Here is a 23,060-nt window from a genome sequence, read left to right as displayed (position 1 = left end):
AATAAATAAATAAATAAATAATAAAAAGAATAGCTATTTCAAAAAGCAGCTGATGAATTAATTAAAGCTCATACAAAAATTATAAACAATTTCCCAAACATCAATAAAATATTTAAAAATAGCAAACACATCAAATAACACCCAATAATTAAAACTAATAAAAAAAAACAAACAAACCCCCAAACAAACCATTTTCCATACCTGGGAACTTTTGATTTCCAGTCACCCTGAGATTGTCATGGATTTGTGTGGACGATGGGGAGGGGATCCATTCTCCTCTCATATACACAAACAAGTTCATATATATTCTCTTTCTCTCTCTCTCTCTCTCTCTCTCTCTCTTTCACAGTGTTTCACATACACTCACACAGACAAACACGCTCGTATATGCTCTTTCACATATATACACAGGTGCTCTCGCATGTATTCTCACAAAATCTTTCACAGATGCTCATACATAATGCTTTTTCACACATGCGCTCACACTCGTGCTCTTTCATACACAGATGCTTTTATATGATATTTCATATGGACACTCATGTTTTCACACACATGCATATAGATGCCGACATATATGTATGCTTTCACACACACTCACACATGCTCTCACATAATGTTTTTTCACTCATTCAGGTTCTTACATGGGCTCTCTCACCGAAATATACTCTCTTATACTCATGCAGATGCTCGCTAACAAACACACACAATCTCCCTCTACCTCACTTGCACTTGTCTTTCCCTTTCAGCTGTAGGACAGATGAGCTCAGCAGGCAGTTGGTGGCTTCAATTTCTTATGCTCTGGCAGCTGCTGGACATTATCAATTCTTTAGTGACCAGTGGTTTGGACTTTGCCGGTGGCATGCCGAGCCTCCTTCCTTTGCCACTGGTGGCCCGCTGGGCCTCTTCTCTTTTTTTTGCCCACTGGGCCTTTTCTCTTCTTTTTATCCTCGCAGGAGCGTCATTTTCCTGCCTTTTCTGGCCTGCTAGGGGTGGGAGCCCCATAGACACATCATCTTTATGTGCCGCCGTGAGGCTCTTCTTCAGACCCGCTAGAGGTGGGAACCCCACGGTCAGATGAGTAAATCTGCCTAGTGGCAAGGTGAGGCGGCTGCCAGAGAAGTGTTTTAGGGGGCACTTTTTGCCGCTCTAAAATTTTGCTGCCTGAGACTACTGCCTCACCCTACCTCATTGTAGAACTGCCCCTGGAGATTGACATCTGAATTGGTATTGAAGGGAATTTAATGAAATTTTCCAGCGCTTCCTTGATGCATTTCCCCTATCCGGCAGAGACTGTTTGATACCCACAGTTTGAAGTGTGCTGAGCTAAGATTTCATTCAGTGTGCTGCCATACTGGACTGCATAACCAAAATGGGCATAGGTCACTTCCAAATTCACAGCTGTGCTCTATGCAGTTGGTACTGGGTACTTGTGAAAAATTGAAATGCACTATTCTCTCCACATCTGTCCTAGTCTTCAGTTAGAAAACTCTGTATAGTAATTGTGGTAAATATATTCCTGTCTAAAATCTGAAACTGCCTTTGTGGCTGGTTGTGTTTCTGTACTAGGAAGAATATTGTACCACATGAATACAGGAGGCATTTTCCCATTCAGATGAAGGATCATAACTCCCACGATGTGCTGCTGCTTTGCACCTCTTGCCATGCCATCTCCAACTACTATGACAACCTGCTGAAGCAGACTCTAGCAGAGGAGTTCAGCGCCCCCATTGGCTGCGAGGAAGGGGTGCGTCTGCTGGAGGATCCCATACGCAGACAGGTGCGCTCAGGTGCAAGGGCTCTGCTCAGTGTAGAGAGTCTCCCTAACCAGAGAAAGGAAGAGCTGCTGGAAGGGATCAAGACTTTTTATGGTACCAAGACTATTACAAAAGAGATGCTTCAGGAAGCAGCAGCATTGGAAACTAGGTACAGTAAAAACCATTAAAGTAGTGAATTCCAGGCATGTGAAGTAAATAAAATGCTTTAGTTCAGATTGGGGCTGTATGTTCTCTCTTAACCTCTTTCTATTCTAGACAGAGGAATCAGATTTCCCTGCAGTCTTCCCCTACCCAGTTTTTGTTTTTTCAAACTATGGTTAGTTTTTCTTTGCCATCCATATTTGATTGAAAGTGATCTCTGATAGTCTTGAGAAGTTTCCGGCATGCTAAACTGTTGCTGTTATAACATGGTGACTTTTTTTTTTTTGGTGGCTCAGTTCTCTGAAACTACTGACCTGATATTTCTGATTTTCAAAATCATCCAAGGTATTCTCATTTTTCTCGTCGATAGCAGGGCTGAATTAGCCATGCTGTTGATGGAACTGTCTATCAAGGCCCAGGAGGCGGAGCTTTACCAAAGCTTAGTGCAGAGCTTTGCTCTGCAGGTTGCATGTGTGTTCCCGCGCAGGAAGACAGATTCTCCTCAGTCTGTCTTTTCCGCACGCGGGATCGCACATGGAGCACCTCATCTCCTCAGATAAGTTACAAATTTCTTAAAAAAAAAAAAAAAAAAATCAGAGAAAACATGCCATATCCTTCAGGGTTCAAACCCTGCACCTGTGGCAAAGTAATGTCCGTGACGGATGGACAATGCTTATGTTATGTGTGTCTGGGCTCAGACCACAAACAGGACCAATGTTTACACTGCGGCAAAACTTCCCCAAGAGCCCAACGTCAATGGGCTAAAAAAATGGAAAGGCTTCGAGGCACCAGCGGCTCATATGCCCCCCATTCGGAGGCGTAGTTGTCGCCGGGGCCTGTATCCAAACAGGCCGACCCGGGTAAACGAGCGGCCTTGGTGGGGCCATCTATGGAGAACAGGCCCAGACATAAACAAAACCGACGCCAACATGACCAACCCTCGCCTTTAAATAAAGAGCGGTCAGGTAGGAGTCAGACCAGGCCAACAGACCACAGACCAACATTAGACTCTGCAAAATCGCCAAATTTAGCGCCGCTGAAACAGTGGGTGCAAGAACTGGCTCAGCCGGCCCAACAAGTGTCGAAGCATGTGTCGCAATTGGCGTCAACAAAATAGACGTCGACACTTTCTTATTCGATGCTGGCGCCAAAGCAAATTCATAGACGCCGACACAATCAGCACCGAAACGACTCATAACAACGCTGACGCATTTGACGCCGGAGCACCCGAAGCAGGTGCATGGTATTCCCGGCTCGACGCGTTCGACGCAAATCTTGACGCAGACTACGCAAGAACAGCAAAAATTGACGAATAAATCATCCCATGCGCCACAAACTCCGATACCACAAGTGTATCCCAAGAAGCCTCAACCACAAGAGGGGCAGATAGTGGAACCATCGTCACCACATCCCAGACCTTCCTCTACGCCTTCATCAATACATTCTCATAAGCATACCAAGCAACCATAAAAGAGAAAATCCAAACACGTTAGTGAGGGCAATCTATCACCTATGTCAAAAGGTTTTCCTACTCCCACATATCCATCTCACCCGGATAGGGGCCCCAAAAGAGGAAGGCACTCTACGATGGCATCGAGAGAGAGATGGAGTGAGGAAGCATCACGGTCTCTCTCCTCCTCATCATCATCTTCATCAGTTAGAGTGTATTCGGATCTGTCTTCAGCATCCTGAATGTGTAACCTATCTGAACCTTGACAACTTCCACCACCTGGCGATGAAGGTTTACCGAACATTCCTCCACTTCCCCCAGACTTGCCAGGATAGGCAATCCTGACTTAATACAACAGGCGATTGCTCAGATATCTTCGGCTCTCACAGGTTTATTTGCCTCTATTCAAAATTTACAAATACCACCGCTGTTACCCAATCTGGAGACACCGAATGCACCACCAAATTTACCTCCAGCAGTGCCTCACCTCCCACCTATGTCTTCACCAAGACATTCTACTCCACCTCCAAACCCACAACATCAAGATTTAACGGAACGGTTTCCGCATCCTGTTTCACAGCCTATCTTCCCTGATATTTCCACCGGTTATCCATCCGACCCCACGGAAGAACCACAAGAACCATACTCTTTCCCCCCCCCCCCCCCCCCCGAGGACCTTTCCTACCCCAAATTCCTTGATAAAGTGGGAACAACTTTAAATCTGGACACGCAAAAGGTGCCAGACCCGAGAACGGAGACTTTAAGGATCCTAAAAATCTTTGATCTCCCTTCCAAACCGACTTAGAGAATCCAAAACTTGATGTGATGGTAATTATTAGAAAAATCTTGGGAGACTCCTTTTGCAATTCCTCCAGTATCGAGGAAAATTGATCTAAAATTCAAGATGAGACACTCAAAATTCTATTCACCATCGCAGTTGCCGCACACCTCTATAGTGGTGGAGTCGGCGCTACAAAGGGCGAAGAGAACAAAAACACACTCCAACACTCCCCTAGGGAGGGATCATAAATATTTGGACGACTTTGCTAAGAAATACTTCCAGTCAGCAATGCTGACAGCTAGAATAAATCAACATCAATTTTATATAGTCCAATATATGTATGAGTGTATGCAGCAATTAAAACTCCTATTTCCATCAGGGGAAACCTCACCAGCCCCACCCCAACCACTGCAAGATATAGAGGATGCCACGCAACACCTCCTCAGAATGATCTATGAATCTTTTGAAACAAATTCTACATCATCTGCAACCGCCATTGCGGCCCATAGAATAGCATGGCTCAGATCCAGTGCTATTTGTGAAGACATACACGAAAAGTTAGCAAATCTCCCCTGTACAGGGGACAACTTATTCGGAGACAGTCTACAGGAAACTGTAGCGCAATTCAAAGAACAATCAGTAGCGGTACAGTCCTTAACCAATCCCTTACCGCATACTTCTTTCTCTCGCCGTTACATACCGCAGTTTCGGCATCCCACATACCAGAGACGTCAAAACAAGTCTGATCAATCATACAGAACCACTCCATATACACCGGTTCAATGCCCACAAGGGCAACAAACCCAGCAGTTTAGAGGTCATCCCAGGACCCAACAAGCTCAAACGCAAACACAGCAAAACAATCCAAAACCCACGTCCTTTTTTTGAAGGAGACTGGGCTACCACCCCTACATTTATTGGAGGCAGACTAACCAACTTCTTACAAGCCTGGTCGACCATCACCACAGATCTTTGGGTATTACAGATAATCAGAGAGGGATACCGATTAAATTTCAGTACCATGCTATCTCTCCCTTGACTGAGCCACCTCAGTCAAAACCAAAGAAATCAAGCACAGCTGGACAGCGAATTATACAACCTTCGCACCCAGAATGTGATAACATCTATCCCTTCAACCCATTACAGTCTGGGTTTCTACTCCCCCTACTTCCTAATTCCCAAGAAGTTGGGTGGATTGCGCCCCATTCTGGATCTAAGGGAATTAAACAAACACCTGGTACGAGAGAAGTTCAAGATGGTATCTCTCAAGTCGATCCTACCACTTCTACAACGCAAAGACTGGCTGTGTTCCCTGGATCTGAAGGATGCTTACACTCATATCCCTATGCATCCAACATCTTTGCAATACCTCTGCTTCCAATGCAATGGCAAACATTACCAGTACACACAGTCCTTCCTTTCGGACTATCAGCAGCTCCCAGGGTTTTCACGAAATGTATGGCAGTGGTGGTGGGCCACTTAAGGAAACAGGGAATCAAGGTATTTCCTTATCTAGACGACTGGCTTCTAGTCGCATCAGACCCACAGATATTACAAACTCATCTCGAACTAACTATCGAATGCCTCCAACAATTAGGCCTCGTCATAAATTACAAAAAATCCAAACTCAATCCCTCTCAGACTCTTCAATTCATAGGAGTGCACCTAGTAACCACCAAGTACAGAGCATTCCTTCCACAGGAAACTTCTTTTCCGAATGCTTCTATCCCAAATACTATCTACACCAAGACCGTCTGCTCAACTAGTACTCACGGTTCTAGGACATATGGCAGTGGCCATTCACATAGTACCAAACACCCACCTTCACATGCGCAGACTACAGTGGGGGCTAAAGTCTCAGTGGTCTCAGCATCGTCAACCTCTTTCTCATGTCCTATCCCTGACTGCAGACATGAAGAGGGATTTAACATGGTGGCTACGACAGAGAACCCTCACCAAAGGCGCATTGTTTTCAAACCCTCCTCACAATGCAGTCCTCACAATGGATGCATCGCTCAAGGGATGGAGAGCCCACCTAGACCATCTGGACACACAAGGCCAATGGTCCCCAACAGAGAGAACTTACCAGATCAATTTGTTAGAACTAAGAGCAATACGGAACGCCCTCAAAACGTTCGCCCCATATGTGAGAGGGAAGAGAGTAATGGTCTACACAGACAACCAAGTAGCAATGTACTACATAAACAAACAAGGAGGGTCAGGTTCTTGGAGCCTGTGCAAAGAAACACTTCTCATACTGGAGTGGGCACAAAACAATTTGATCCAATTACAAGCGACTTATCTTCCGGGCATTGCCAACACTCGAGCAGACAAACTCAGCAGGATTTTTCACCCACACGAGTGGGAGTTAAATCAACAAATAACAAACAACATCTTCGATAGATGGGGTGTACCTCACATGGATCTTTTCGCTACCGAACACAACAGGAAAGTGCATCAGTACTGTTCAATCCTGCCCAGTCCTCTATGGGTGTCACAGGATGCCTTTCTTATCCCATGGACGGAAGGCCTCCTGTATGCTTTCCCTCCGATTCCACTTATATCCCGCACAATATAAAAATACATTCAAGATACAGCAGAGACTGCAACAATCTCCTCTCTCAAGACGGCACGTTATTACACCCAGTGCACACCTCATTACATCTCACTGCATGGAGATTGAAAGGGCATTACTAAATGAACAAGGAATCTTGTCTCACGTGCAAAATATCATATTGGCTGCCAGAAAACCTTCAACCAGAAAAAATTGCCTGGCAAAATGGAAACGTTACTCTACGTGGTGTGACTCACACTGCCTTAACCCTACTGACTGCTCTCCAGAATATCTCCTGGATTACCTGCATATGCTATATTGCTCAGATCTTGCTATCGCGTCTGTACAAGTTCACTTGAGTGCCATAACAGCTTTTCACAAGCCACATCAGGATAGGTCAATATCTTCGCATCCACTGGTAACGAAATTCATCAAAGGCCTCACTCACGGCCTCCTATCACCAAACCACCGGTGGCCTGGGACCTAAATATTGTTTTAGAACAATTGATGCGATTTCCTTTCGAACCGCTAGAAACAGCACACCCAAAATACCTCACTTGGAAAGTGGTTTTTCTGGTGGCAGTTACTTCAGCCCATAGGGTTAGCGAACTACAAGCCTTAGTTCACTATCCACCATATTTGCAGTTTTACAAGCAAAAGGTGGGGCTCAGAACTCACCCTTCTTTTCTTCCAAAGGTGGTTTCAGCTTTTCATTTAAACCAAGCAATTGAACTTCCTACTTCTTTCCAAAACCACACCAAAACACAGAGGACTACTTCACAGGCTAGACTGCAAAAGAGCATTAGCTTATTATAAGAATAGGACGCAATCAGAGTCCAGACCTTCCCAGCTCTTTCTCTCATTCAACCCTAATGCGCCAGGACTTCCAGTATCAAAGCGCACTATATCGAGCTGGATTACAAAATGTATTCTTTACTGTTATCAAAAAACGGGCACCATGTTATCTGCGAAACCAAATTCCCATCAAGTACGTGCAGTTTCGACTTCCATAGCTCACCTGAGACACGTTCCTCTTCTGGATATTTTGCAAAGCAGCCACATGGTCATCTCTGCATACCTTCACTTCCCATTACTGTCTCGATCATCAAACTTCAGCTGATGCCAAAATTGGTCAAGCAGTCTTACAAACTTGATTAAAATACATAAACAACATTTGACCGTCCACATTAAGTCACGTCCTATTCTGAGAGCTCCATAAACCAGGGCGTGCCTAGGAGCTTGGGACTCCCATCGACAGCATGGCTAATTCAGCCCTGCTATCGACGGGAAAAGCAAGTTTGCTTACCGTAAACGATATTTCCGTAGATAGCAGGATGAATTAGCTATGCGGCCTCTCCCTCCTCCCTGGACAGTCAATACTACACGTACATATATAGCTTAATTACTGACTGAGGAGAATCTGTCTTCCTGTGCGGGAACACACGCGCAGCTGCAGAGCAAAGCTCTGCACTAAGCTTTGGTAAAGCTCCACCTCCTGGGCCTTGATAGACAGTCCCATCAACAGCATGGCTAATTCATCCTACTATCTACAGAAACACCGTTTAGGGTAAGCAAACTTGCTTTTCTGTCTGCATGCCAAACTTGGTGAATTTCCATCTTTTTTTAATTTACAATTTTTATTAAAGATAAAATAAAGCATAATATTGGTGTGAGCAATTTCCATACATGAAGCATAATACAGATAAAATCTTCAAACCAGACCAAAAACAGTAGAGTAGACTCTTGTCTCTTGGTTTATTGTCTGGTCGCACACCAAGAGAGCAATGGGCCCTTTCTAATTTAACAGGAAATATAGAAGAAGCCTCCGATAATATAGAAGAAGCGAGGATAAATCCGTATATCTGCGTTACCACTGAGTCACGATCTTGATACTCCGGGGTCTCCGGCACCCCACGAAAATGCAAATTATTGCGCCGGCTTTGGTTTTCTGTGATCGTGGTGAATTCTTTCTGTAGAGTCTGATGTTCTGTGCACAGTATCCACACTTGAGTGTCCACGTCATCTACTCATCTCTGCAATGTCCTCTTTCAACTCGCCTATGATTTCCATAAGCTCTTGCTTATAAGTTTTAAGATCCTGGCGAAGTTCGCTAAACCAGTTGCGGATTTCTGAACAGGTAGGTAAATCAGTATCCAGCGCTCCCAATGTGGCTGTCTGACCATCTTCTTCTTCATCTGGACAAGCCACTGCCATCATGTTGGAAAATTAAGTCGCACGATTTGATTCAGTTTTTTGACATGAAAGCTGCCAATAATCTATCTATTTTTGCTTGGTGGACATGAGGGATCTTCACCAAATAGATATCTAGAGGTTAGAGATATAAAAGAAAAATCGTAGATGCCAGAGATTTTAAATCAGTTCGCTCACCGGGTTTGGGAGCTCTGAGTTTAAACAACCAATGGCCTCGGTAACGTCATTTCCTCCTTCCCTTTTTTTTTTTTTTTTTTGGGGGGGGGGGGGGAGAATTATTGTGCTGATGGACCGAGTGCCATAGATCCCTTTTATATAATTCTTTGCAACATTCTGTAAGTTGGAAAGCAATAAAAAAAAAAAAAAAAGTCCTAATTTTTGTTCTCTTACCCAAAGTTCAGCCTTCATTGACCTTAAGTAGCCATATCACCTGGCTCATTACATGAACCTGGGTGGTCAAAATGCTTTCTGGGCCATAGGACTCTTTATAGGTTGTGATGCATTTTATGAAACCAATCACAAAAGCTATTGTTTTACGTGAACTTTGAAAACCACAGAGACCCTTTCTTCAGAGGTAACTGCAGGGCTGAAAGGAAGAAAGCATTTATATTGGAAGAACGAACCTATGTGTTAACTAAAGCTCATGTACTACAGTATCTTTTTGGTCAGTCCCATAAAATGTATCACTACTACAAAGATTCCAGTTTTCTTCAGAATTAATACAGCTGCTAGAACTCTGCTGCATTTTGTGTTCAAAAGGCTTTGAGACCATCTTGTGCTGGTATGTAATAGTTCCAAGCAAAGGAAAGAGGAGGAATTCTCCTGGTGTGGTTCAAATTAGTGTAGATCTGAACAGTAATCAGAGTGAGCAGAATGAGACAGCATATAGACAAAACTCTTGGAATAGGGGCAATGTGCCATAAAATAACGCTTGCATAAGATTTAATTTAAAAAATACAGTTAGTTTTGAGGGCATACTAGATCTTCAAATTGTTGGGATTTTCTGTAAATAGACATACTTGCTTTAAATATCCAAAATACAAAACTTAGTGCAATTTAAATGTTAAGACATTATATCCAATTGTGTCTTTGCAGGATTTTTAATGAAAGCTACATGCCCCATGGACTGAAAGTGGTGCAGTGCTATGCCAAGGGAGGCCTGCGGTCCCTGATGCAGCTGGAGAAGCGCTGGCGCCAGCACTTTCTGGACACCATGCAGCCAAAGTACCTCCCACTGCAGTGGTCAGTGGACCATAATCACAGCAAACTCTTAAGAAAGTATGGTGATGATCTGGAGATCAGGTTGTCATGAGCACCAACAAACAAAGAACATTAGCCCAGCTGTGGTGTTTTCATTTAATGGTTAATCACCAGGTATCACATTCATTGGCAAGACTCTCCAAGAAATGGGGTGCATTGCTAGAGGTGACTTTAATTTTCAAAGATGTGCTTGGATTATTGTTCTTGACCAATGATACCTTTTTTATAGGCAGCTTGAAGTTTTCTTTCAAATTACTATTCTTTTTTTATTGACATATTCTAGCATAGAGTCTATGTCAAGGAAAACACCAGCCTCCTCAAGTATAGGACTATACAGACTGCATACAAGTGTGTGTATATGTGTGTCTGTCTGTGTGCATGCATAATGGCACTCGGAGAAACAGAGACTTGCCCTTTGGAATTTTACCCTTTCGTCATGCTTGGCTGCCTTTTTTGTCATCCTAATCCACTTTTCCCTAATCCCTTCGGCTTTTAGCTGAGATTATTGAGGGGATATGCAAATCATACTCTGACGAAGCACTGGGAGCAGGTAAGAAAATACCTTGCCCCTCCAGTCGGGATTTTGATGGATCCTTGGAGGAGAAGTGGGTTACAAAGAGGTTATGGATGGGTGGAGGGTGGGAATGGGGCCAAGAGAGAGAATGATTTAAAAAAAAAAAACAAAAACAAAACAATGAAGCGGGGAGCCCGACCTGCACACCCCACAGCACTGTTTATAGCCATTTGGGAGGGTCTCAGCCCACCACGGCCATTTATTAAATATTTGGGGGGGGGTTGTCTTGGGAATTTGGCTGGTTAACCAGATAATCTTTTGAAGATATCCAGTTAAGTGGCAAGTTGGCCACACAAGGCCGGCTAACTTTAGACCTGTTCTGATGCAAGTTTAACATCATCTGACTAACTTGGCCTATTTTCAATTTGGCTAAGTTAGTGGGATAACCTTAACCCCTGAAATACCTCCTTCTTTTTTTTCTTTTTAATCTTGGCTAGATTTTGTCTGGATAAGGTTCCCAATATTCAAAAAGTTGCCATTTTGCCACATAATTTGTGAGATATGTGGTTAAATGGCTTTGAATATTGACCTCCCCCCAAGATAACAGAACATTGCATTATGTTTTCAATGTATATTTGTGTATATCGCCCTGTTCCTCTGGGCACCTTACAACACACAGCTATAAAAAAGCATATACATCAGATCCTGTAATATTAAATAATTGCTTAGATTTTACATTGGTTAGCAACTTTACTTGTGCAAACTAGGAAAATAATTTCTCAAATGTTGTGCCTTTTTTTTTTTTTTTTGAGTATCTTGTTCCTGGGAGTTGGGAGACAGTGTGATACAATTTTGTGTTCATTAATGCACTGACCTTTTTTTTAAATTCTGGCTCTGATTTTACTCCACATGTATAAAGCAGACCAGGAAGCAGCAGTCTGACAGGGAAAGGTAGGTATTCTGTTTCCTGGCAGTTTATTCTTCAGTTAAGGAAGAACCAGCCCTAGGATTGTTTCTAAAACAGTCCGGTTTAACAAGAAAAATAAAAATTCAGTCTCCTTTTCATTAACTGGTAACTGAGGCAATTTCCTCTCTTTTTTTTGTGCTTTCTTTCACCATCAGTTAGGTGCTTTATACAGAGTTCTCTGCTGTGGCCTGCCTCCTTCACTTGTCAAGAGATTTGAACTGTTAAATTCCTTTCTGCTAGCAGAAGAATTAATAAGAGCTAGTCTACTGTTTGCCAGTGCTGGTTAAGCAATCCCACTGTTGTATCCGATGTCTTTTACTGCCAAGTATTAAGTCCTTTTCAGTTACCAAAGGTCTTACTCAGTGTGGGAATATAGTTTTAAAACTTAATTCTTTTCTCTTAGTTAAGTTAAAGCCCTAGTGATTAACTGCTTTAGGATCCTGTTTACTATGTATTTGCCTCATAGATACAAAATAGGAAAAAAAAAAAAAGTTATTAAATAGACCCCTTAATTTGTTGCTTTTACTTAGCTCATCTATTCTTTCTTTTTTAAAGGCTAAAGTTGGTCACAATGTTTGGAAATGATTCTCTTTCCTTTATACTAACAGCAGTGACAGCAGGTTCTTTTCTTGTGTTCATTTATTCTTTGTTCAGATCATAGGGATGAATTCAAGGCAGATAAAGCCAATGAGGCAATGCAAATGTATACAAAATGACTTCCCATGTTTTCTTAGTACAGTGCATCGATGATGGGGCAAGGCAAATGTAAGTTTTGGAGACTCATCCTGTTTTTATCTGCTAGTGTGCTGCAAGTCGTACAGATTCTTTAAATTCACAAACACAGGCAGGTTTTTATTTTTAAATGTAACCAGTGAGCAGAATGGGGACCTTTTCATCCCTCACTCCTAATATTTGAGGGGCTGGGCTGGACCTATTGGTGATAGTGGTTGCATGGATCAATTAGCCATATCCACATCTCGGGGAAAATAGATCTGGAAGAGCCAGGGCTGCAGTGTTGCATGAAAGCGGTTTTTGTGTGATGTCACACTTGTTGAGAATTTGCATGAATGGGAAACTTACTCTCTCATTCTTGTCCTGCTTTTTTCTCAGAGAGAGCTGGGCTGATAATGAAATGCAGGCACTACAGAATAAAAGATCCTTTTGAAAGTATTTTAAACAGGGACATTTTTTAATTTTCAATTTTTTGACCACTTTTTTACGTTTTCTCAAAAGGTAAATTTTGACTGCAAGAGAAATAGTCTAAAGTAGCATTTGACTGTAGTTTACGCTAGAGCCTAAAGTTAGGATTTAAAGACTGCTACGCTACATTAGAATTAATGGTAAGAGTTTAGCGCCTGCAGCTTTCTATGGGTTAAGTTAGGAAATACGATAGAAAAACAATGAGCAGGATTAGGAAATGATTCATTCAAAACAAGGATTTTTTTTTTCTTAAAAATTTGTGTGCCCTTTTCCTGTGTCTTCTGTACAGGTTCTGATGGTCTAGCAGCAGCCTCTTACTGCAGGAAGAGACTGAAAGGGAAAAAAGTTTTAATTTATAAATATCTTTTTATGTTACACTTGTTTTTTAATTTAAACCTGGCATTCAACTTCATCAGAAATATGTCTGTTAAAATGCTGTAGGTCGGTATACTGCACTTACTACAGCTTTCAAGTACAAGTAATAGCTAGAAATTAAAAGGGTTTTTCCTCTGGTGTGCCAGATGATTAATTCTCTTTCCCTAGTGACTCCTGAGTCTATCCTCTGCAGGACCCCATCTGAGAGCAGTTGTAGAAGATGCAGCAAAGGGCAAAGTATTGATGCCAGCTGTTGCCAGTTTGTTCTTTTACGTTTTTGTAAAAAAAAAAAAAAAAATCCTATTGTATTTCCCTGTCTCACAGCAAGACTGCTTGCCACAGGCTAAAACTGTTTTGACTCTGTTGAATGACTGATCCAGCACCAAGCTTTTGCCAGAATCATCTATAGTTATGTGTACAAGTAAGGAGACTTGATCGGTATTACAGTATCAGGGTGGGAGGTCTGATAATACCGTAAATACTTGTGTATAAGTCGAGATATTTATGCTGGAAAATAGGCCGAAAAAAGCCAGTTCAACTTATACATGCATACTATCCTTTTTTCCGCATATACTATAGTGTCCCCAAGGTATGCACATATGTACGTGCGAACTGCTGGAACGGAGTGGCGTTAGCCACATAAATTAAGCAACTTATTCCAGTATTCAGAATTAGCCACTTATGTGACTAAATCTGGTCGTGCTGCTGACCTGTCCTAAAGTTAGTGCACCGCGTGACCTTTAATTTGGACATGGATTTTCTTATCTTCCTGATAGATCGCTCATTTTAAACGTTGACTTATACATGGGTCAATGCATTTTGATGGATTTTGGTCTCAAAATCGGCTATCGACTTATACACAAGTTCCTCACCTGATTAGATGTGAGAATCTAATATCAGTGGAGAACTGCACATCTCCTTGTGTGCACAATATACATATATTATGATGTAGGCCGACTTTCTTCTCTTAATCAATTAAGACAAAATTAAAAAAAAAAAAAGCCTGCTTTATAATAAAAGATCTGTAAATGTACAGGGAATTTTTACTACTGAAACAGTTTGTAGTGTAACAAGTTGCAATTACAGACATGCCTGCAGCGAAAAGCAAGTTCTCTTGGAAGACTGTGAATAAATTTGCAACCATAGCTGGGCACATCCATACAGCATAACACCTTATAAAATTAATACTGTTGCATTGCATTGCCCTCATTGTTTGGTTTTAGGAACCATGGTGCTTACCTGTGCTTAAAGAGGTGATTTATTTTTCAAATCAGCTATACAGTAAACTAGAAACATTTTTTGTAACTTAATGCCTGTCTTTATTTGTGTATATTCATAATAAAGAGGGATTTTTGTTAAACATCTTTAGTTTTCTTTTATGGCCTTTTCAATTATATTTTAGGAGACATTTCCCCATGCTGTCTTGGTTTGTTTCCAAACTGAGGGATAGAGCGGCAGAGTCTCTTCTTTTTGGGAGAGGTGATGATAAGAATATGCATTCTTTGCAACATTTATGAACCAGGATTAAGAACCTTCTGGGACAGTGCTATTTGCGAACCCCCTCCAGTAAAGTGTGAGAGAAATGTATATTGGGGGGCCACCTCTTCTGAGAGATGCACAGAACTGGTTTTGACATCCATTATTGACTTTTTTAATGAGTAAATCAATACCTGTTTTCTTATACTGCCTATTCTGACAGTTTTTTGTTTCTACCCAATGGTGAGCATTGTTTGTGGTTTAGCAATTTCTGGCTCTAGAAGAAGCATTTTTGGTTCCGTTTTCATTTGGTAGTTGAATGCGTGAAGGATTTACATTAAGCAGATCACCAAACACTTCCTCATCTTGGGAGAAAAAAAGAAACACTCATCCTAGGACTGCTGCCATCCTAGACTTAATAGCATTTTCTCTACATCTAGTGCATGACGAAGATAGTTTTCAAAACCAGTTTACCCATATAAATCATCTTTCTGGAAATTGCCCTTTAGTGCGGCTAAACGCATGCATGTTGTTACAGAATGCCACACTTAGACAAAGTGTTCCTGGGGACACAACAATGTCAGGTGCATACCCGCCTACTCTCTCAATCCCATATAATTTACAACTCCATCCTCTACCTAGCAACCTCTCTGATTTCTGTTACTTAAGCCAGGAATGAGGCTTCTCTGACACAAAAAGTTTCGAAAACGAAGATCTGTATTGTGGCAAATGCACGCCGGAAATGTGGAGTAAATAGCACACACATACACATAAATATGAATCCCTAAATAATGTGTGGCACTACAAAATAAACTGTTCAATACATATATTAAGTGCTTTATTTGTTTGAAGGCCAACAGGAAAGACCACTTGTTTGAACAATATACTCTTATTCTGAAAGGTAGAAACACCCTGACACGGCCGGGTTTCGCACCAAAGCTGCGTCAGGGGGATGGCGTGTATTCACGTCAAGTCAAGATAAAGAGCATTCTCACAAGACAAGCAGGATGGTAGTCCTCACACATGGGTGACATCATCAGGATGGAGCCCAATCACGGAACACTTTTGTCAAAGTTTCTAGAACTTTGACTGGCACCTACTGGGCATGCCCAGCATGGCACTAACCCTGCAACCAGCAGGGGTCCCCCTTCAGTCTCATTTTTTCCACACAGCAGTAGCCATGCGGGTTAAGGAGCTCTATAGAGGTTCCTGACAGGAATGTTCCTCATGGAACTTCTTTCAAAATTTTCAAAAACTTACCCCTTAGGGTTCCCCCTATCGATTCCGTACTCCACGGTCGAAAGGTAAGGCTTTACCCTCGTTTGCGGTCGATTCCCGTTGTTTTCCCTTCGGGGCCTGCCAGCCATCGACCGCACCACGGCTAAATTTTTGTCGAAGCCATGGCATCGGGTTTTCATCGGTGTCCCAACTGTCTTCTGACAATATCAATCACAGACCCGCATAGGGTTTGTGTATTGTGTTTGGGGTCAGACCATGACTCCTAACCTGCACCAAATGGCCCAAATGACGCCGAAGGGCTGCAAGGCCCGTTCAGGGAAGATGGAGTTTCTTTTTCATTCAAAACCCCTGACTCCATCGACTGCTTCAACTTTGTCTGAGCTTGTGCCATTGACCTCTTGCCAGCAGTGAGACACTGGTGCTGCCTGACCAGCATCGACTACTCCGAAGGTGTCGACTTCTTCCTCATTGCCTCAGGAAAAGGACCGAGGAAAACATCATGAAAAGCGTCGACACCGGCATCGGAAGGCTCAGTCCGCTGACCCAGGCAAGCCCTTGGCATTGGCGTCGACAGAGCTACCGACAAAGAAATCCCATCCAGAGAAGGCCCCATCCTCCTCTGCGACCAGGTCACCTAGGCATTCCCCACCTTCATCGGTGCAGGGAGCCACAACTCCACTTTCACCGGTGGACCCTCCAGCTACGCCACTATTGCCTCCCACTCCGGAGCTGGGATTACATGCCCCAGGCTTCCACGAGAAATTGGATTGGATGATCCAAGAGGCCAGGGTTTCCGACCCCCATCGGCGCTGTCACCAATGCCAGCCCCAGTCACTGACCTGATACCTACGGTTCTTGCACTGCTGCTAGGCAGACTGGATGTGCTGATCGGTTCTCTTCCACCGGTGGAATCGAGGATACCGGTATGTCCAACGCCTTCCACGCCGATACCTTTGTCATCAGAAGATGAAGAAACATTGTTACCCATACCGCCGTCTGGGATCTTGCCACCGACTCATCCATCGATGTCACCAGTTCCTTCGGTTCCTATACTACCATTGGTGCCGCATCGTCCTCCATCTGTGCTACCATTGATGCTGTCGGTGCTGCCGTCAATGCCGTCAGGGCCCCCATTGATGCCTAAGCCTGATCCTTCAGGATTGATGCCATTTCTTCCCTCTGGTGATCTTATAGGAGCTGGGGATCAGCCTTATGATCTTTGGACTGATGATTCTTCCCAGGATTCTGATGATCTGCCTTCAGAGCCCTCTCCCCCGAAAGAAAGAAGACTATATCCTTCAGAGGATCTGTCCTTTATTAATTTCATAAAGGAAATGTCTGAAACGATTCCATTTCAGCTTCAGACAGAAGACGACTCGAGGCACAAGATGCTAGAAGTACTCCAGTTTCTTGACGCCCCCCAAGGAAATCGTGAAATCCTAATTGACCTGCTGAAAAGGAATTGGGAGCATCCAGACTCTGTGCTGCCTGTCAACCGAAGCTATACCATCCTAAGCTATGTTATTGATAATTATTACACTGTATTTTTATTCTTACTTTACTGCATTTCTGTTTTATTTTGGTTTATTTTGGTTTATTTTAATTATTTTATTATACTCTTATTTTATCATTGTAAACCGCTTTGAACAGTATTAGTACTGGTAAAACAGTATAGAAATGTGTTAAATAAATAAACTGAAGGACAGATGCCACCTACCTTGTCCAGACAACCCCTGGGTTTCAAAGACCACAGCTGGATCACCATTCTGTGGTTGTGGAGTCAGCCCAGAAGAAGGTACAACATTCTAAACCTCATTCCTCCAGGGAAAGAACAAAGGTCCCTGGATGCATTTGGCAGGCGTGTCTTCCATGGCTAAATGCTCATTTCTCGCATTGCTTCCTACCAGTTGTACATGACCCCGTATAACAGAGACCTTTTCAAGAAGATCCAAGATTTCTCTGAATCTTTACCTGAACAATTCCAGGATCAACTCAATGCTCTGGCTCAGAAAGGCCTAGATGCTGGCAAGCATGAGGTCCGCGCTGCCTATGATATTTTTGACACTGCCTCCAGAGTGTCTACAGCAGGGATTAGTGCCAGAAGGTGGGCCTGGCTGAAGTCCTGAGACCTACGTCCAGAGATGCAGGACCGGTTAGCAGACCTACCCTGCTCTGGGGATAATCTCTTCGGAGACAAAATCCAGGAAACAGTGGCACAGCTAAAGGAACACCATGAAATGCTGCGCCAGCTTTCCTCAGTTTCTTCTGATTTCCCATCCACTTCTAAGAGGACATTCCGAAGGGACTCTAAATGACCGTCTTTCAAGCTACGGAGATATTATTATCCTCCTGCCGCTCGAGGTCGTCCTTTCAGACCTTACCAGAAAGGTCAGCCCAGGCAAACCCGACCTCAGAAGACCCAGACAGCCCCTCAACCGGGCCCAGCTGCTGGGTTTTGACTCCTCGCTGGAGAGCATAAGCCAACCTCCTCTACCGTCCCTACCAGTCGGCAGTCGACTGTGCCACTTCACCAACATATGGCACACAATCACTTCCGACCAGTGGGTTCTGGCTGAAGTGTCCCAAGGATATCACCTCAACTTCCTGATTGTGCCGGACCACTCCCCACCTTGGCCGACGTGGGGGTCATCCGACCATTCCTTTCAACTGGAGGAGGAGGTTTCCGTCCTCCTCGAATCCCGGGCAATTACCATTGCCCCTCTCCCAGCAGGGGTTCTATTCTCAGTATTTTCTCATCCCAAAAAAATCAGGGGGTCATTCGTCCCATCTTGGACGTATGTGCATTGAACAAGTATCTGCACAAAGAAAAATTCAGAATGGTAACCCTGGGTTCCCTGCTCCCTCTATTGCAAAGAGGAGATTGGCTTTGCTCTCTAGATCTTCAGGACGCGACCTAGTCTGCCCCAGGCACTTCCAGTACCGGGTCCTGCCATACGGCCTGGCGTCCGCTTCTCAAGTCTTCACCAAGTGCCTCGTAGTGGTCGCGGCCTACCTGAAGGGTCAAGGAGTCCATGTCTACCCTTATCTCGACGGCTGGCTGATAAGGGCTCTGACCCAAAACCACGTTCTAGGATCCTTACGTCTAACCCTCGATACACTTCTGTCTCTCGGGTTTCTAGTCAGCTATGCCAAGTCCAAACTGGTTCCATCTCAAACCCTAACCTTCATAGGGTCAAATCTGAACGCTATACAGGCAAAGGCCTTCCTTCCTCAGGATCGAGCTTACACTTTCATGTCCCTGGCACAATACCTCCAGGCTCGAGATTACTCAACGGCTCGTTGTTTCCTCATCCTGCTGGGTCATATGGCATCCTCTGTGCATGTCACACCCATGGCCCGCCTGGCCATGAAGTGACACAGTAGACCTTGTGATCCCAGTGGGCTCAGGCTTATCATCCAATGTCCAGCATTGTCCACATTACCAAGCAGCTCCACCTGTCGCTAGCCTGGTGGATGCAACACTCCAATCTTCTTCAAGGCCTTCCCTTTCAGTCTCCAGAACCTCAGATTATCTTGACAACAGACGCCTCCAACCTAGGGTGGGGTGCTCATGTCAGCGATCTGCAGACTCAGGGAACCTGGTCTCCACAGGAAGCCAAACATCAGATAAATTTCTTGGAGCTTTGGGCGATCAGATATGCCCTCCGGGTTTTTCAGGATTGCCTCTCAAACAAAGCCATCCTGATTCAGACCGACAACCAGGTGGCGATGTGGTACATCAACAAACAAGGAGGAACGGGCTCCTACCTTCTGTGTCAGGAAGCTGTGCAGATATGGGCATGAGCTCTTTCCCATGCGATGTAGCTCAGGGAGACCTACTTGGCGGGCGTGGACAATGTGCTGGCGGACGAGTTGTCGAACCTTTCATCCTCACAAGTAGTCCCTCAACCCCATGGTAGCGGACACACTCTTTCAACGCTGGTGTTATCTACATCTGGACCTCTTTGCGTCCATCCACAACCGCAAGGTGGAGAACTTCTGCTCGCTCACTCGCAGCCGCCATTCACAGCCGAGGGACGTGTTCGCCCTCTCGTAGTCCACAGGTCTCCTTTACGCATATCCTCCACTTCCACTCATCTCTAAGACTCTCGTGAAGGTATGAAGGGACAAGGGCTCAATGATTCTAATAGCCCCTCACTGGCCACGCCAACCCTGGTTTCCAGTCCTCCAGGACCTCTCAGTATGCCAGCACCTTCGCCTGGGGACAGACCTGCTACTGATAACTCAGAACAACGTGTGCCTACGCCACCCCAACCTCCCGGCTCTGTCACTGACGGCCTGGATGTTGAAAGGCTGATACTCCGACCCCCTTAACCTTTCGGAGTCGGTATCTCGAGTCCTGGTAACTTCATGAAAGCCTTCTACAAGACGCTCTTATTACTCTAAGTGGAAAAGATTTATGGTCTGGTGCACATCTATGTCCATTGACCCCTTCGCTTGTTCCACCGTGAAGTTTCTGGACTATCTCTCATCTCTCGGAGTCAGGCCTGAAAACTTCCTCTATAAGAGTATATGTCAGTGCGGTAGCCACTTTCCACAACGGCGTGGGGGATGTATCTATTTCCACACATCCCTTAGTCACACGCTTCATGAGAGGTTTGCTCCACCTAAAACCTCCCTTGCGCCCTCCGACCCCTACTTGGGACCTTAACCTGGTCTTAGGACAGCTCATGAAACCTCCATTTCAGCCTCTCCAATCCTGCGATCTTCGCTATCTCACCTGGAAAGTAATTTTTCTTCTCTCTATAACATCCACTCGCAGAGTTAGTGAGTTACAGGCATTAGTCACCTACCCGCCTTACACTAAATTTCTGCATGACAGAGTACTCTTCCGTACACATCCTAAGTTCTTACCAAAGATAGTGTCGGAATTTCATCTATCATTTTACCTACTTTCTTTGCAAGGCCCTATTCAAACGCAGGAGAAAAGGCTCTTCATTCCCTGGACTGCAAATGTGCCCTGGCATTTTATTTAGATCACACGTCAGCCCACAGGAAATCCACCCAATTATTCATCTCCTTTGATAACATCAAAGTGGGAAATCCAGTGGGAAAACAGACCCTTTCCTCCTGGCTGGTGGACTATATCTCCTTCTACTACCAGCAAGCAGGTATTCCGCTCAAGACGTGTGAAAGCACACTCTGTAAGGGCCGTTGCAACTTCAGTGGCACACCTTCGTTCTGTTCCACTTATTGATATTTGTCAGGCTGCAACCTGGAGCTCTCTCCATACCTTCGCAGCCCACTATTGCTTGGATAAGGCTGGCAGGCAAGATTCCATTTTTGGCCAGTCTGTCCAGCGCAACCTATTCTCAGCTTAATACACAACGTCCTACCAACGACCCCTATTGTTGTGCTTGTTGCACGTCTTTGGGTGCATTTGGTGCAGTGCTCGGGCATCCTCAGCTCACTATTCACCCAAGTGTGAGGACTGCCATCCTGCTTGTCCTGTGAGAAAGCAGAGTTGCTTACCTGTAACAGGTGTTCTCACAGGACAGCAGGATGTTAGTCCTCACGAAACCCACCCGCCACCCCGCAGAGTTGGGTTCGCTTGCGATTTATTTTATTTTTCGCACGTACTTTTACTATACACAAGCCTGAAGGGGGACCCCTGCTGGTTGCAGGGTTAGTGCCATGCTGGGCATGCCCAGTAGGTGCTAGTCAAAGTTCTAGAAACTTTGACAAAAGTGTTCTGTGATTGGGCTCCATCCTAATGATGTCACCCATGTGTGAGGACTAACATCCTGCTGTCCTATGAGAACACCTGTTACAGGTAAGCAAATCTGTTTTCCCCTGGCCATCACAGTATCTCAGCAATGTGGAAGTTATATATGATTTCTTGGTTGGAGGCAGCGTTATGAAGGAAGCTACCAGCAAAAAGGGACCACGAGGGGTCAAAGATAAATATTTCAGTACAGTATTTCAAAAGTGTCTTAATGCCAGCATAGGAGTATGTGAAAACTCGAGGACGAGGAAGCTTGTCAGGATTTAATGGAGTTTGTTTTGAGCTGATCCATCGCAAATTCTCTTTTCACAAAATGAGTCAAATTTTTATTTTTAAGGAGTGAGCTCTAGAGCATTGCTGCAGGAAACACTGCTGGCACTTACTCCTTAAAAATAAAAATTCCTGACTCGTTTTGTGTAAACAAACAGTTTATATTGTAGTACCACACATTATTTAGGGATTCTTTGGATGGATATGGCTACAGTATAATACAAATTACATAACTAAATTAAACCATTAATCAACCATTAAACATATTCTACAATCCCTATAAGGTAATCACACCCACACTTGAGTTGCAGTTCATAAAGGATCATTACGTGTTATGCTACTGCAATATTCTAGCATTGGGGATGCAGGGCCAGTGAAGTCTAGAAGATGGGAATGAAGAGTAGAGCCATGGGGGGTGGCTTGCTGGACTGTTTACTACCTGGTGATTACTACCCTTACTAAAAAAAAAAAAAATCCCTTGCACGGTTAATGCAATCCCAACATTGCTCTCTGCTTCAAAAGCAAAAGGAAATGTGGAAAAGAGGATTTGCATTCAGATAACAACCAAAAAGGACTGAACTTCACAATCTGGGTAAATAAATAAACGTGGGGGTAGCTTGCTTATTACGGTGGTTACTACCCTAAACCAATTAACATAGAAACATAGAAATGACGGCAGAAGAAGACCAAATGGCCCATCCAGATACAGTACTGCTCTCTGCTTCTATGGCAAGGGGAAAAAAAAGTAGAAAACAGGATTTACATTCGGGCAACAACCAACAAGGACTGAACTTCATAATCTGGGTAAACAATTGTGGGGGTAGCTGCTTATTACGGCGGTTCTACCCTAAACCAAGTAAGCCTGATACATCACTTTGAAAGCATATACAGCATTGCTATCTGCTTCAATGGTAGGGGGAAGTGAGGAAAACAGGATTTGCATTCAGACATCATCCAGATGTTAATTGGTTTCCCCCTGTTCCATTGTAAACCGGTACGATAAGACCTGGTCTTGAGTATCGATATAGTAAAAGAAGTTAAATAAAAAAATAAATAAATCCAAAAGGCATCAATCTGTGCAGTCTGGGTGAACAAGCATCG

At 43.9% G+C, this 23,060-nt stretch overlaps 1 pseudogene; it reads left to right on the top strand.

Moving 5' to 3' along the window:
- The window catches only part of LOC115090101, an 83,602-nt pseudogene extending 69,345 nt beyond the window's left edge, over nt 1-14,257 (top strand).
- Nucleotides 14,258-23,060: the final 8,803 nt, after the last annotated feature.

Source organism: Rhinatrema bivittatum, chromosome 4 (genome assembly GCF_901001135.1).
Source record: "Rhinatrema bivittatum chromosome 4, aRhiBiv1.1, whole genome shotgun sequence".
NCBI lineage: Eukaryota > Metazoa > Chordata > Amphibia > Gymnophiona > Rhinatrematidae > Rhinatrema > Rhinatrema bivittatum.
This window is presented reverse-complemented; position numbering and strand designations above follow the sequence as displayed.